The sequence below is a fragment of the Bos javanicus genome, chromosome 13 (assembly GCF_032452875.1).
Source record: "Bos javanicus breed banteng chromosome 13, ARS-OSU_banteng_1.0, whole genome shotgun sequence".
Taxonomy (NCBI): Eukaryota; Metazoa; Chordata; class Mammalia; order Artiodactyla; family Bovidae; genus Bos; species Bos javanicus.
This window is the reverse complement of record NC_083880.1, coordinates 63,672,632-63,685,845: the sequence shown is the minus strand read 5'-3', so window position 1 is coordinate 63,685,845 and position 13,214 is coordinate 63,672,632. Positions and strand designations below refer to the sequence as shown.

At 45.3% G+C, this 13,214-nt stretch overlaps 1 long non-coding RNA gene across 1 annotated transcript; it reads left to right on the top strand.

Annotated features, from left to right (window-relative positions):
* Positions 1-294: 294 nt before the first annotated feature.
* Positions 295-6,142, top strand: LOC133259625 (uncharacterized). The gene is made up of 2 exons (XR_009740468.1): positions 295-4,267; positions 4,479-6,142. It is a non-coding gene; the product is annotated as an uncharacterized LOC133259625 (long non-coding RNA).
* Positions 6,143-13,214: the final 7,072 nt, after the last annotated feature.

The window sequence follows — 13,214 nt, the reverse complement described above, 5'->3', positions numbered from 1 at the left end:
AGAAGTGGCATACCAATGGAAAACCAGACACCCCCCCCCCCCAATAAAAGACCCTCAGGTCTTGTACTTGGACTCTCTGTTGCCTAAAAGAATATGCTAATTAACTCTGTAACAGAACAAAGTGGTAAATTCCATTATGTTTATTGGGATATGACCACAGTCCTATTGATAAATGTCCACTGTTCATCTAGTCTTGTAACACATGAATCATGGGTTACCTTTGATCATATCTCTCTTTCACCTTGTCCAGATTAGTTTCAAGGAATTTGGGGAGGTGGGTTTGAGCAAGTACAATTAGGGTATATAAGGTTTTCACAAAAACTGGTTGGGGTCCTTGGCTAAGAGGAGACTCTGCCTTGGGCCCGCCGGTGTAATAAACCGCACTTCACTATCTGCATTGTCCTTCTGAGTGAGTTTGTTTCCTGGAACGCGTGGCTACAACATTTGGTTCACTGACCAGGAAACTCCTCACTTCAAGGAGACAAGTCCCATTTGGGACTACCCTGAGGCCTTGCAGCTTGAATCTTCTAGAGGGGGGAAAGGAACCTTGCCCTTCTGGAAGGATTCTGCTTCTCAATGCCCAGACCTTTCATGTTAGCAGGTAGTGGACGGCAGCAGGGGAACTGAGCGCTCAGGTGAGGAGGAACCCACCTAGCAGGGTGGAAAAGGGGGCCTGATCACCCCGCTGGGAGGGACTAGAGAAGGGGCACGGACCCACAGGAGCCTGGAATAGGCAGGCAGCAGCGATTGCTTGGTACACAGGTCGACAAGCGTGCTAGGGTTTAGGAAGGAAATTTGTGAAGGTCATTTTAGGAGGTGTGTCCACGCCATCTCAGGGAAAATTATTACCAAGCGATCGCCAGGGGATTTTAGGATAGGAAATTGGTCCTTGTTTGCTTGTATTCTGCCCTCTCCCAGGAGGTGTCCCGTCTGCTGTAAAATTCTTGACCCCCTCAGAATTGTTAGGCTAGAAGGAGGGGGATACATAAGTGAGTATGAATTGGCTTTTCCGGAGATGGCCTGGGACATGGGATATTTAACCCACCTGTGTTTTCATCCGCACCTGATCAAGCCCACCAAGGCAGAACAGACTTAAAGGAAGAAACAGTCTTGGACCACGTGGTGTTCTGGTTCAGCTGTGCTGACCGGCAGGTGAAGACAGCCGATCCCCCTTCTCCCTCTGGGATCTGGCAGGTAAGGCTCTTCTTACCCCAATTAGGAAGGAGGCAGAATGGCAATTTAAGTGTCATTGAGTGGAAATATCAGAAGTACATAGGGTACTGAGAACTTCAAAGACAGAACGAAAAGGAAAAGTTAGAAGGTCTGAGAAGGTAAGCAAGATGGGGGAAGTGAATCTAAGGTAACTGTATTGGAGTGCATGATTAAAAATTTTAAAGAAGGGATTTGGAAGAGACTATGGGGTGAAGATGAAGCCTAACCACCTCCACACACTCTGTGAGGTTGAATGGCCCCCTATGGGAGTAGGATGGTCACCAGAGAACACCATGAACTTACAAATAGTGGAAGCAGTCTATACAGTAGTCACAGGAGAGCCAGGACACCTGGATCAACATCCGTATATTGATTCATGGCTAGGGTTAGTTCAAAAGACTCTCCTACTTGGACAAGGTTCTGTATTCAGAAGGGAAAGAGAAAAATATTAATGGCACAAAAATTGATGATTAAAAAAAAGGAAATTCTACAGGATTTGGACGGGGATGACCTGACCCCTCCCCCATACTGGATAATGACGCGCCTGCCTCCCAGTGCTCCACCAGGACCGGAGGCGGCCTTAATGCCCAATCCAGGGCCAAGTGAAGTTCCTGCAGCAGCCATTGCTCTTCCGCCAGCTCTCCCGGAGTTCTTAGAGCCGCCGTTTTGGCAGGCTCCGATCCCGGTGACAGAAGCCTCTGGCCAACACTTCTAGGATCCGGCTCCAGCTGAACCGCCCAAACTATACCCGCCTCTCCCGGTGAGTACTGACAAGAAGGGGAGGGAGACGTTGGAATTAAGCAGAGACTGCACTCTGCCACAGAGCCGGAGGGAACGAAAGAGAACAGACAAGAGATTTACAATGCTAGCTGCTGCTCTGGGAAAGTCTATCTCGGGCCTTCCGGAAAACCTCCTCTGCCCTTCAACCAGTCCCAAAGGAGGCCCCGGCCCCGTTACAGCCAAACCAGTGTGCCTGGTGCCAAGCTTTTGGTCACTGGAAGAATGAATGCCCTAAGGCAAGGAAGGAAGAGGAAGCTCCCGCAGTTGTGGGACTTGCTGGCTTGGAAATTAAATAGGGCTTCCAGGGCTCAGAGATATCAGGTCCCCGAGAACCCATGGTAACCTTAAAAGTGGGGGACCAAAACATTGACTTTATGGTGGATACAGGAGCAGAACTGTCGGTAGTAACAAAGCCTGTGGCACCACTGTCCAAAAAGACTACCGCTGTAACTGGGATATCGGGAGAAGAGATGATTAAATCGTTCTGCCAGCCCAGAAAATGTCAGATGGGGTGGGCATCAAGTGATTCATGAATTCCTCTACATTCCTGAGTGCCCAGTACCCATGTTGGGAAGAGACTTGCTCTCCAAACTAGGAGCACAAGTGACTTTCTCCCTTGAGGGGAGGCCCACCTTCCGGATGGACACTATGACTTATTTGCTCTCTCTCTGTCAATACCACCCCAAGATGAGTGGAGGTTGCATGAGCCTCCGAAGGAAGAACTGGGTGGGCCAGAAGAGCATGAGAGAGAGCTAACTCAATTATTCCCTGAGGTTTGGGTGGAAGACAAACCCCACTCCCCCCCAGGCTGGCTAAACATCAAGCCCCAGTGATAACAGAACTCAAACCAGGCACCATCCTGGTTAGAAAGCGCCAGTACCTGCTACCGATAGAGGCCTGGGCCAGCATACTGCCCCACATCAATAGATTGAAACAAGTGGGCATTCTAGTAGAGTGCCAGTTGGCTTGGAATACGCCGATCCTGCCAGTCAAAAAGAAAGGAGGACAGGACTATAGGCCTGTACAGGATCTCAGGCTAGTCAACCAGGCTACTGTGACTTTACACCCCACTGTTCCAACCCCCTATACCTTACTTAACCTCCTCCTGCTGAGGACTAAAGTTTATACTCACCCAGATCTCAAGGATGCCTTCTTCTGTGTACGCCTCGCCCCAGCGTCACAACCCATCTTTGCCTTTGAATGGAAAGATACAGTTGGGGGCACCAAACAACAGCTCATCTGGACTCCCCCATAAGGGTTTAAGAACTCCCCAGCCATCTTTGGGGAAGCTTTGGCTTCTGACCTGAACTCATTCCATCTGGAAGAGTATGGATGTTGGCTCCTACAATATGCGGATGACCTGCTGCTGGCTGCCGAGACCAAGGAAAAATGCTGGAAAGGAACAAAAGCACTGCTCCAGCTGCTGATGGAAGCAGGTTACCGGGTGTTGAAGAAGAAGGCCCAGATCTGCAAGGAGGAGGCAAGGTATCTGGGGTTTGTTTTAAAGAAGGACACAAGAGTCCAGACCCTAGTTGGGTCCTATATACTGATGGCACTAGCCTCATAAAACAAGGACAATGCCTGTCAGGTTAGCCAAAGTGGAAGGGGCCATCAAGACTGAAAAGGGATGGTGGGAATTGCCAAGTGGCAAATTATCAGTACCGAAGGAGCTGGCACACAATCTGGTAAGCCAAACACACCAAGCGACCCACCTAGGCCATGCTGCCTGCTCACAGGTTAATGCTGCCTCTCGGGTATCAGACAAAAACCTCCGGGTATTTAGCTGAAAGGCACGCTGCCCTTTGAACACCTGGGAGTGGACTTCACTGAAAAGAAACCTCACCAACACTACTATTACCTGCTGGTCATGGTATGTACGTTCTCAGGATAGGTAGAAGATTTTCCTACCTGGGCTGAAAGAGCATAAGTAGCCTGGTGCCTGCTTAGGGAAATAGTTCCCAGATTTGGACTTCCTACCAGCATTGGTTCAGACAATGACCCGGCTTTTACAACAAGTAAGCAAAACTTTAAATATCAAATGGAAACTGCACACTGCATATAGGCCCAGAGTTCTGAGATGGTGAAATGAACCAGCTGGACACTAAAGAGACTCTCCAAGTGGATCATAGAGACTGACTGCTCCTGGGTGGACTTGCTTCTGATGGCTCTGCTCAGACTCAGGATGACCCCACAGTCCCAAGGCTATTCTCCATATGAAATTGTGTATGGGAGGCCCCCTCCCATAATAAAACAGGTGTCAACAAATTTGCCTCAGGTAAGGAGGGATATGATTTCACAGCAGATGGAACCGGGTAAGGTAATAAATCGGGTAACTAAGTTTGTACAAGAAAGGGTGCTGTTCCTCCTTGGGGAACAGATTCATGAGTTTACGCTTGGTGACCAAGTATGGGTCAAAGATTGGAAATATGATTTGCTAGCCCCCTGGTGAAAGGGCCCTCATGTTATTCTAACTACCCCTACTGCAGTTAAAGTTGCAGGTATTGTCCCTTGGATCCATCATACGAGGGTGAAGAGAACATACCACGCAGACCCAAAAAACACTGAGTGGACTGCACAGAGGGACCCCGCTGACCCTCAAGAGACTAAGACCATCCTTAAGAAGAAGGAAAAGAAGATCCTGGACGAGCCCCTTCAGGATGAAGCCGCACAATCAACTCCTACTGCTTGGCCTCAGCGACGTGACTTTGAATTTAACTTCTGTTTCAACTCAGGATAATGTTTTCATCTCATGGGCACATTCCTACACAGACTTCCACAACACTTCCAACTGCTGGGTATGTAGGGCTATGCCTCTGTCAGTGATGGATGGACTTCCTTGGTGGGTGTCACCGCTCTGCCAAGGAGATTTTAAACCACTCTGCTCTTTTCTGGGATGACAAAAAGAGGTTTTCCTCTCTCTTATCAATCATAACCTCTCCTTGCTCTCTTGGTGTAAGACCTACAGTCAATAGACTCGGGTCATGGGGTTACATTTGATATAAATGCCAGTGTAACAAAAGCCTAACCTACAACAAGCTGCAGTATATCTACCTTATTTATATGCTAGGTGGACAAGATCCGTGTTTCAATCGTATGAGTATATTGCTGCCTTATTCGTACCCTCTATAGGGACAACAGATATTATGATTAAAGCAGAGGCTTTGACTAATTTCACAAAACAGGTCCTCCTAGATAGAACAAAAGCCATCCAAGCCTTAAATGAAGAGCAAATTCAAATGAGAAAAGCAGTAATTCATAATAGAATGGCTTTGGACATACAGCTGCTCAAGGAGGGACCTGTGCTATAATTAAGGTTGAATGTTGTGTATACATTCCTGACTTATCTGGCAATGTATCGACTGATTTAAATGACATGAAAAACTAGGTAAAAGCAATGTCAAATGAAAACATTCCTTTCTGGACTTCGGTCCTATCTTGGGTGAAGGGCGATTGGTGGAAAACTATATTTACCACTGTTATAGTTGCCTTGATAGTTCTGCTTTGTGGACCCTGAATTTTACAATGTATTATGAACTTTGTAACCCGAAGGTTGATGTCATTCTCCCAAATTGGCAGTCGGAGAGCCAGGGTGCAATATATCCCTATGAATGATACTCATAATATGAGTTAAGAGCATCAAGAGCGGGTAATGAAGAAGGAATTCATAGGGCCTGGACTCCATCTTAGGCCTGTTCATGCTGATCATGCTCGGCTACCTTTCCAATGGACTCTGAACTCTGTGTTTAGTGCCTGTGAAAACAACAACAGAAGGATAAGACCCCCTCCAGACAGGGGAACCTTGAAGATTGTACCTAGGTTACTCATCGCCTAAGAGAAAACATACACTAATCACCCCTTCCTCCAGACACGCCATAAATTTTTCTGTATCTATCGGAGTGTGACCTCGGGTTTATTGATTATTGGCTAATTGTTTGACTGTTGGAGCACATGAGCACATAGCACGTGAATGATGGGGTTACTGGGATTGTATTTTCCTTGGTTTATGTAAGTCTCAAGGAATTTGGGGTGGTGGGTTCAGACACGTACACATGGGGTATAAAAGATTTTCACAAATGCTGGTCGGGGTCCTTGGCTAAGAGGAGACTGCCTTGGGCCCGCTGGTGTAATAAACTGCACTCCACTATCTGCATTGTCCTTCTGAGTGAGTTTGTTTTCCAGAACACGAGGCTACAACACTCTGATTTGGGATCAAACCCGTGGCTCCTGCAGTGAAAGCACAGAGTCCTAACCACTGGACTGCCAGGGAATTCCTGAGGATGATTTCCATGGGAGCCCAAGGGACCAAAGTAGGGCTGACAACACTGTTGTAATGGGAAACACAGTGTCTCAGGCTGGAAGGGACTTCAGAAGCCATGAGACACAGAAAGAGAATAATAAAGAAAGCTACACTTTGGCACACCTGATTTACAGGAAGAGTAATTGTCATGTAAAGAGTCAGGAAGAAGTTTCTAAGCACAAGGAATAGCATGTGCAAAAGTCTTTGGGCAGGACAAACAAATCCTTACCTGAAATTGTTTGCTCATTTCTTTGTTGTTTTCCACCTCTTGCCCACTAGAATGCAAATGCCGTGAGGGCAGGGGCTGGGTCTGGCTTTATCATGTAGCTGCATCCTCAGAAGCTGACTAACAGGATCAATACTTAGAGAATGACTAAATGAAGGACCTCAACTTCTGGTTTGATTTTTTTAAAAATATTTATTGATTTTATATAGCAGCCAGGTCTTAAGTTGCACCATGTGAGATCTAGCTTTTTGACCAGGGATCGAACCTGGGTCTCCTGCACAGGGAGCATGGAGTACCAGCCACTGAACCACCAGGGAAGCCTCAATTTCTGGTTTTATTAATATTTATATTATTATTTTTTAAGATTAACCAGTACTCTTGCCTGGAAAATCCCATGGACGGAGGAGCCTGGTAGGCTGCATATAGTCCACGGGGTCACTAAGAGTCGGACACAGCTGAGCAACTTCACTTTCACTTTCCACTTCCATGCATTGGAGAAGGAAATGGCAACCCACTCCAGTGTTCTTGCCTGGAGAATCCCAGGGACGGAGGTAACCCCAGTGGGCTGCCATCTATGGGGTCACACAGAGTCGAACACGACTGAAGTGACTTAGCAGCTGCAGGGCCGGTACTTCCCTGGTGGTCCAGTGGTTAAGACTCTGTGCTTCAAATGCAGGCAGCACAGATGCTATGCCTGGGTGGGGAACTAAGATCCCACATACCTGAGCCTGAGCACTCTGGAGCCTGTGCACCACAACTAGAGAGGAGCCCATATGTTGCGACAAAGGATTTTGCATGACACAGTTAAGATTCGTGCCACAACTAAGGACTCAGTTCAATCCCTGGTCGAGGAACTAGATCCCACGTGCTGCATCTAAGACCTGGCTGCTATATAAAATAAATACATATTTTTTTTAAATAAAATAAAACCAGAAGTTGAGGTCCTTCATTTAGTCATTCACTAAGTATTGATCAAGTTAGCTAGCTTTTGAGGATGCAGCTACATAATAAAGCCAGATCCAGTCCCTGCCCTCATCCAATGCAGCCAAATAAATATATATAAAAAACTAACCAGGGCTATGCTGGATCTTGGGGCTAAAAGAGAAAGAGGTCTGCCCTTCCCCTCAAAGATGGCATGAAACAATGTGGAAAGGACAGAGGTAGAGCTGCATGAGGGGGTTTGTGGGAGCACAGAGGAGGCGTCTATTCCTGCCTGGGGAGGGGGGCCGAGGAACGGTTGGGCTTTAAAGGCCAAGTGGGACTTTGACAGGAAGTCTGGGATCAGGGAGCATCCAGAGACAGAGCGGAGAATATTGGGGGCAGAACAGAACACAGTGGGTGTGGGAGAACCATCTATAAGTTTTGAGTGGCTGTAGTGAGAACTGTGATGCTGTTGGGGCCAAAGAGACAAGGTGAGGTGCACAGGCAGGGGTCACACAGGGAGGGCCTTGAAGGCCAGGCAAAGGTGCTTGGACCTTCTCCTGAGGCCAGCAATCTCCAAAAGTTTTGTTCAAATGAACTTAATATACTACATGAGCAAATGTGTCCTTAACTGACATCTCCCAAAGCAGGACAGACACTTAGGATGGGTTTTTGTCATTAATTGACACCGTTTCCCTCACCTGGTCTGTTTGTGTGACCTTTGTCAAGTGAGGTAGCAGAGATTTCCTGATGGAAGGGGGTTCACATGTTGGGGGGTGGGCAGTGGGGCTCTTAGCCCCCGTTTCAGTATTCTGCAGTATGGTCTTGGGTGTAGTGTGTGTTTCTGTCAGGCTGTGCTGTGTTTAGTAGCTCAGTTGTGTTGGACTCTGTGACCCCAGAAACTGTAGCCCCCCAGGCCTCCTATGTCCATGGGGATTCTCCAGGCAAGAATACTGGAGTAGGTTGCCATGCCCTCTTCCAGGGGACCTTCCCAACCCAGGGATCAAACCTAGGTCTCCTGCCTTACAGGCGGATTCTTTACTATCGAGCCACCAGGGAAACCCCCTCTGTCAGGCTAAGCAAACATAAGTATCATGTACCAGATTTCCTATATTAACCTAACTCAATGCTTCAAAATGGTGGGAGGCTTCAAAATATTCCTGCAAAGAAATGGCAGTTCCAGATAATACTGAAGTTACAACAGTGAACAGACAGAAAAGGCTGAAGCTGACAGCCCCTCTCGTGAACCCCTCTCCTGGTCAGTCATGTTGTAAAAAATGTAATAGAATCTGAGGAAAAAAATATTGATCAAAAAGACACTTTAGAGGACGTCCCTGGTGTTGCAGTGGATAAGAATCTGCCTGCCGATGCAGGAGACAGGGGTTCCGTCTGTGGTCCAGGAAGATTCCACATGCCACAGAGCAACTAAGCCCGTGTGCCACAACTACTGAGCCCACGCTCTAAAGTCTTTGCTCTGTGACAAGAGAAGCCACTGCAATGAGAAGCCTGTGACCACAACGAAGAGTAGCCCCCACTCGCTGCAACTAGAGAAAGCCCATGCAGCAATGAAGATCCAGCAAAACCAAAAGTTAATTAATTCATTCATTAAAGACACTTTAGAGACCCCTCCTTTAGGCAACTGGAAGCCAATTAATAGTTGTAAGCAGAAGGAAGGTATGGACATATTTGTAGTTTCAAGAGATCACTTTGGGAAATTTCCTAGTGGTCCAGTGGTTAGGACTCGGTGCTTTCACTGCCGTGGACCTGGGTTTGATCCCTGGTCAGGGAACTAAGATCCACAAGCCACGTGGCATGGCCAAATATATATATATAAGTATATATAAATATAATATATATAAATTACATAAATATACAAAATAAAGATATAAGCTAAAATTTTATATATAAAATTATATATATGTATACATATAAAATCACTCTGGCTAGAAGATGAATGGGACACAGCTAGGCTGGATGCTTAAAAACCACTGATGAGGTTGGTGCACTGATCCAGATGGGAGGTGATGAGGGTTGGAATCAGGTTGTTGGTCATGAGATAGAGAGGGAGAAACAAATTTTACAGCCCTGTGTGTGTGTGTGTGTGTGTGTGTGTGTGTGTGTATATATATATTTTTTCCCCCCCTTTTGGCTGCACTACGTGGCTTATGGGATTTTAGTTCCCCAAGCAGGGACTGAACCTGAGCCTCGGCAGTGGCAGTGTGGAGTCTTAATCACTGGACTGCCAGGACATTCCCTTAGCTTTACTGGTGATGATAAAATGGGCATTACTGGGTAGAAAGTGAAAGTGTTAGTTGCTCAGTCCTGTCCAACTCTTTGTGACCTCATGGACTGTAGCCTGCCAGGCTCCTCTGTCCATGGGATTTCCCAGGCAAGAATACTGGAGTGAGTAGCCACTCCCTTCTCCAGAGGATCTTCCTGACCCAGAGACTGAACCTGGGTGTCCTGTATTGCAGGTAGATTCTTTACCATCAGAGCCACCAGGGAAGTCCAAATAATTTATAGATTAATACAACTGCAGTAAAAATTCAAAAAAAAATTTTCCCAAGACTTGACAAAGTAACTCTAAAATTATATAGATGTGCAAACATCCAAGACAGTGTAAGATATTCTTTCTTTTCTGGTTGTGCTTTGCAGCTTGTGAGACCTCAGTTCCCTAATCATGGACTGAACTCAGGCCATGGCAGGGAAACCCCAAAATCCTAATCACTAAGTTACCAGGGAACTTCCACAAGATACTCTTGAAAAGAATGAGATTTATTAAAAATTTTTAGTAATTTCAACAGTGCATACACAGATCATTGCATCAAAATAGAGAGATAGGAATAACCCGGTATATTTATGGACACAATGGATGACAGAGATGGCTCTATAGGTCACTGGAAGAAGGATGCACTGTTGCCTAAGTGGTGCTGGGACAACTGCTTATTCATTCGGGAAAAAAAAATGAAATAGAATTCCTCCCGCACACCACATACATATTTGAACTATAAAACTTTGGGCTAACAATACAGAAGAAATTCTTTATGACTTTGGGGGTATATAGGTTTTCTAAAACAAGACAAAAACTGCCATTAACACTACAGAAAAGACTGACAAATTTGAATACATTACAACTAAGGTTAGGTAGTTAAAATAGGGAAAAGGAGTCCAAAATGGCAGTGGCTAAAAGACAAGGAAGAGAAAAGCCCAGGAAAATAGAACAGAGGAAGGTCAAAGGAAGGTCTGAGGACCCCAGGACCGAGGACCGGAGTGAGGACTTCAGGTAGAACAGCACTCCTGACTAAGCCCAATTTGCATAGGGCAGGCCTAGGGGGAAGAAAAAACATATAAAAAGAGGAGCCAAAGGGCTCTCTCCCTCTCTCTCCCTCTCCCCCTCCCTCCCTCCCTCTCTCCCTCCCCCTCCCCCCTCTCCCCCTCCCCCTCTCCCCTCTCCCCTCTCCCCTCTCCCTCCCTCCCTCCCTCTCCCTCCCCTGCGCGCTGGGGCGCTCTTCTCTTTGCGTCTTTGGATCGACGTGCCCTCACGCCTCAAAGATGGATTTTCCTGCTATCTTCTAAATAAAATACAGCTGTAACACTGAGCTGTAACACTGATTTGTCTAAGAGCTATAACACGGTCCGTTCGAGACCGGAGAGCTATAACACAGTCTGTCCAAGACCCGAGAGCTGTGACAGGCCGAGGGGGCTTTAATGTCTGTCACTCCAAATCTTTGTTGTGACGAGACAAAAACCAAGCAGCACACACTCGGCTGACGCTAAGAATATCTGGAACTTCCCTGACAGTGGTTAAGACTCTGCACTTCTACCGCAGGAGTTTGATCCCTGGCGAGGGAACTAAGAGCCCACATACGGAGCAGTATAGCAAAACAAACACAAAACTCTTAAGATTTTCTAGTTATCAAAAAAAAAACAACAACAGAGAAAGGGTGAGAACACAAACCACAAATCTGGAGAAGATATCTGCAGCACATATAATTAGCAAAGGACTAATACCCAGAATATGTAAAGAATTTCTATTAGTTGAAAAGAAAAACAAACCACCTAGTTTTAAACAGGCAAAGACATGAACGGAACTTTTACAAACAAAGACTCTCAGATGGGTTATAACATATGAATAGATGCTCAACCTCATTAGTCACGGTAGTCAAAGAAATGCAAATTAAAACCACAATGAGATACCACTTCATACCTGCCAAATAGGCAAAAAAAATTGGTAGGCTGATAAGGGCATAAAACAAGAGTATTTATCCACTGCTGGTGGGAGTACAGACTGATGCAACCACTTTGGGAAACAGTTTAACATTACCTAGTTAAGTTGAACCTAAGCATATTTGTTTAAGAAATTTGACTCCCAAATTATATCTGTATCTATCTACACACCCAAGAATATTAAAGCAGTATTCTTTGCAATCGCAAAAAAACTGAAACAACCCAATATCCATCAACAATAGAATGAATAAATAAGTGGATTAAACAGAAATGAAAATAAGTGATATTATAAGATATAATAAGTGATTATAAGATATAATAAATGAAAATAAGTGATATTATAAGATAAGATAAATAAGATATTATAAGAGCTATAATATCTACATGAATGACCCTCAAAAGCAATGTTGAAAGAGAAAGTAAGTTGCAAAAGAATAAACACATTGTATGATTTCATTTAGACAAAGACAAAATACAGTCAAAACTAAACAATGTGTTGTTTAGGACAGTCATATAAGTTGTAAAATCCATTTTAAAAAAGCAAGAGAATGATAAAGACATTAATCACTGCAGTGGTTAACTCCAGGGATGGGGAGAAAGGGCATGTGATAATTGAGAAGGGTAACAGACCACGTTTGGAGTAAGGCAGTGTTTTATTCCATGTACACTTGGATTACCTGGATATGGGTGGTCACAACAAGTTAAGTGTGGGTGAGATGGGGCTGGCAGATGGAGCCAAATAAGAGAAAAAAGGAACATTAATTCTTGGAGAAAAGGAGAGGAAGTTGCTTAGACCAGAGAAGGCACCCTGCGGAGAGTGGGTGAGGAGTCAGGAAAGTGAAAGCCAAGGGCACATTGTGTGCAGCAAGAAGGTGGGTTGGGATGCAGGCTGAGGCACCTTGGTCTGGCTTCCCTACTGACCTGGCTGGAGCAGTTTCAGCAGAGACCTGGGGGTGGAGACCAGACAGCTGAGGACTGAGTGGGAGGTGAGAAAGCACAGACTCAGAATGGGTCAACTCTGAAAAAAGTATGAGAGAGCAGCTGGGTGGAGGTTGGGGAAGGGGGTTCCTATAAAGATGATAAAGGGTCTTCACGTGGCCATTAAATCCACAAGGAGAGTTTCACAGCCATCAATTTGATAAATATTTTTGTCAGTCTGACAAGTGGTGACAGGGATGTGACAAGCCCCGTCAGACACTGTGATGAGGGGATAAATTACTTTGGAAAACAGTTTGGCAAGACCTAGGAAAGTTAAAAACATGCCTTTAACTCAGAAACTTCATCCCTAAGTACACTTATGCCTCAGACACCTACTCAGGTGCACTAAAAGACAATGTTTATTTTTCCATTTATGCAATAATGGCAGAATGATACACAACTGAATGTCAGCAAATAGAACAGATAAATTAATCATGGGATGTAGACAATGAAATACTATGCAACAGCAAAAATGAATACATTCTAAGTCTATGCATTACTCTTAAAAATATAATATCAACAGAAAAAAGCAAATTGCTGAAGGATAAGTACAGTACGTTACCATTTACATGA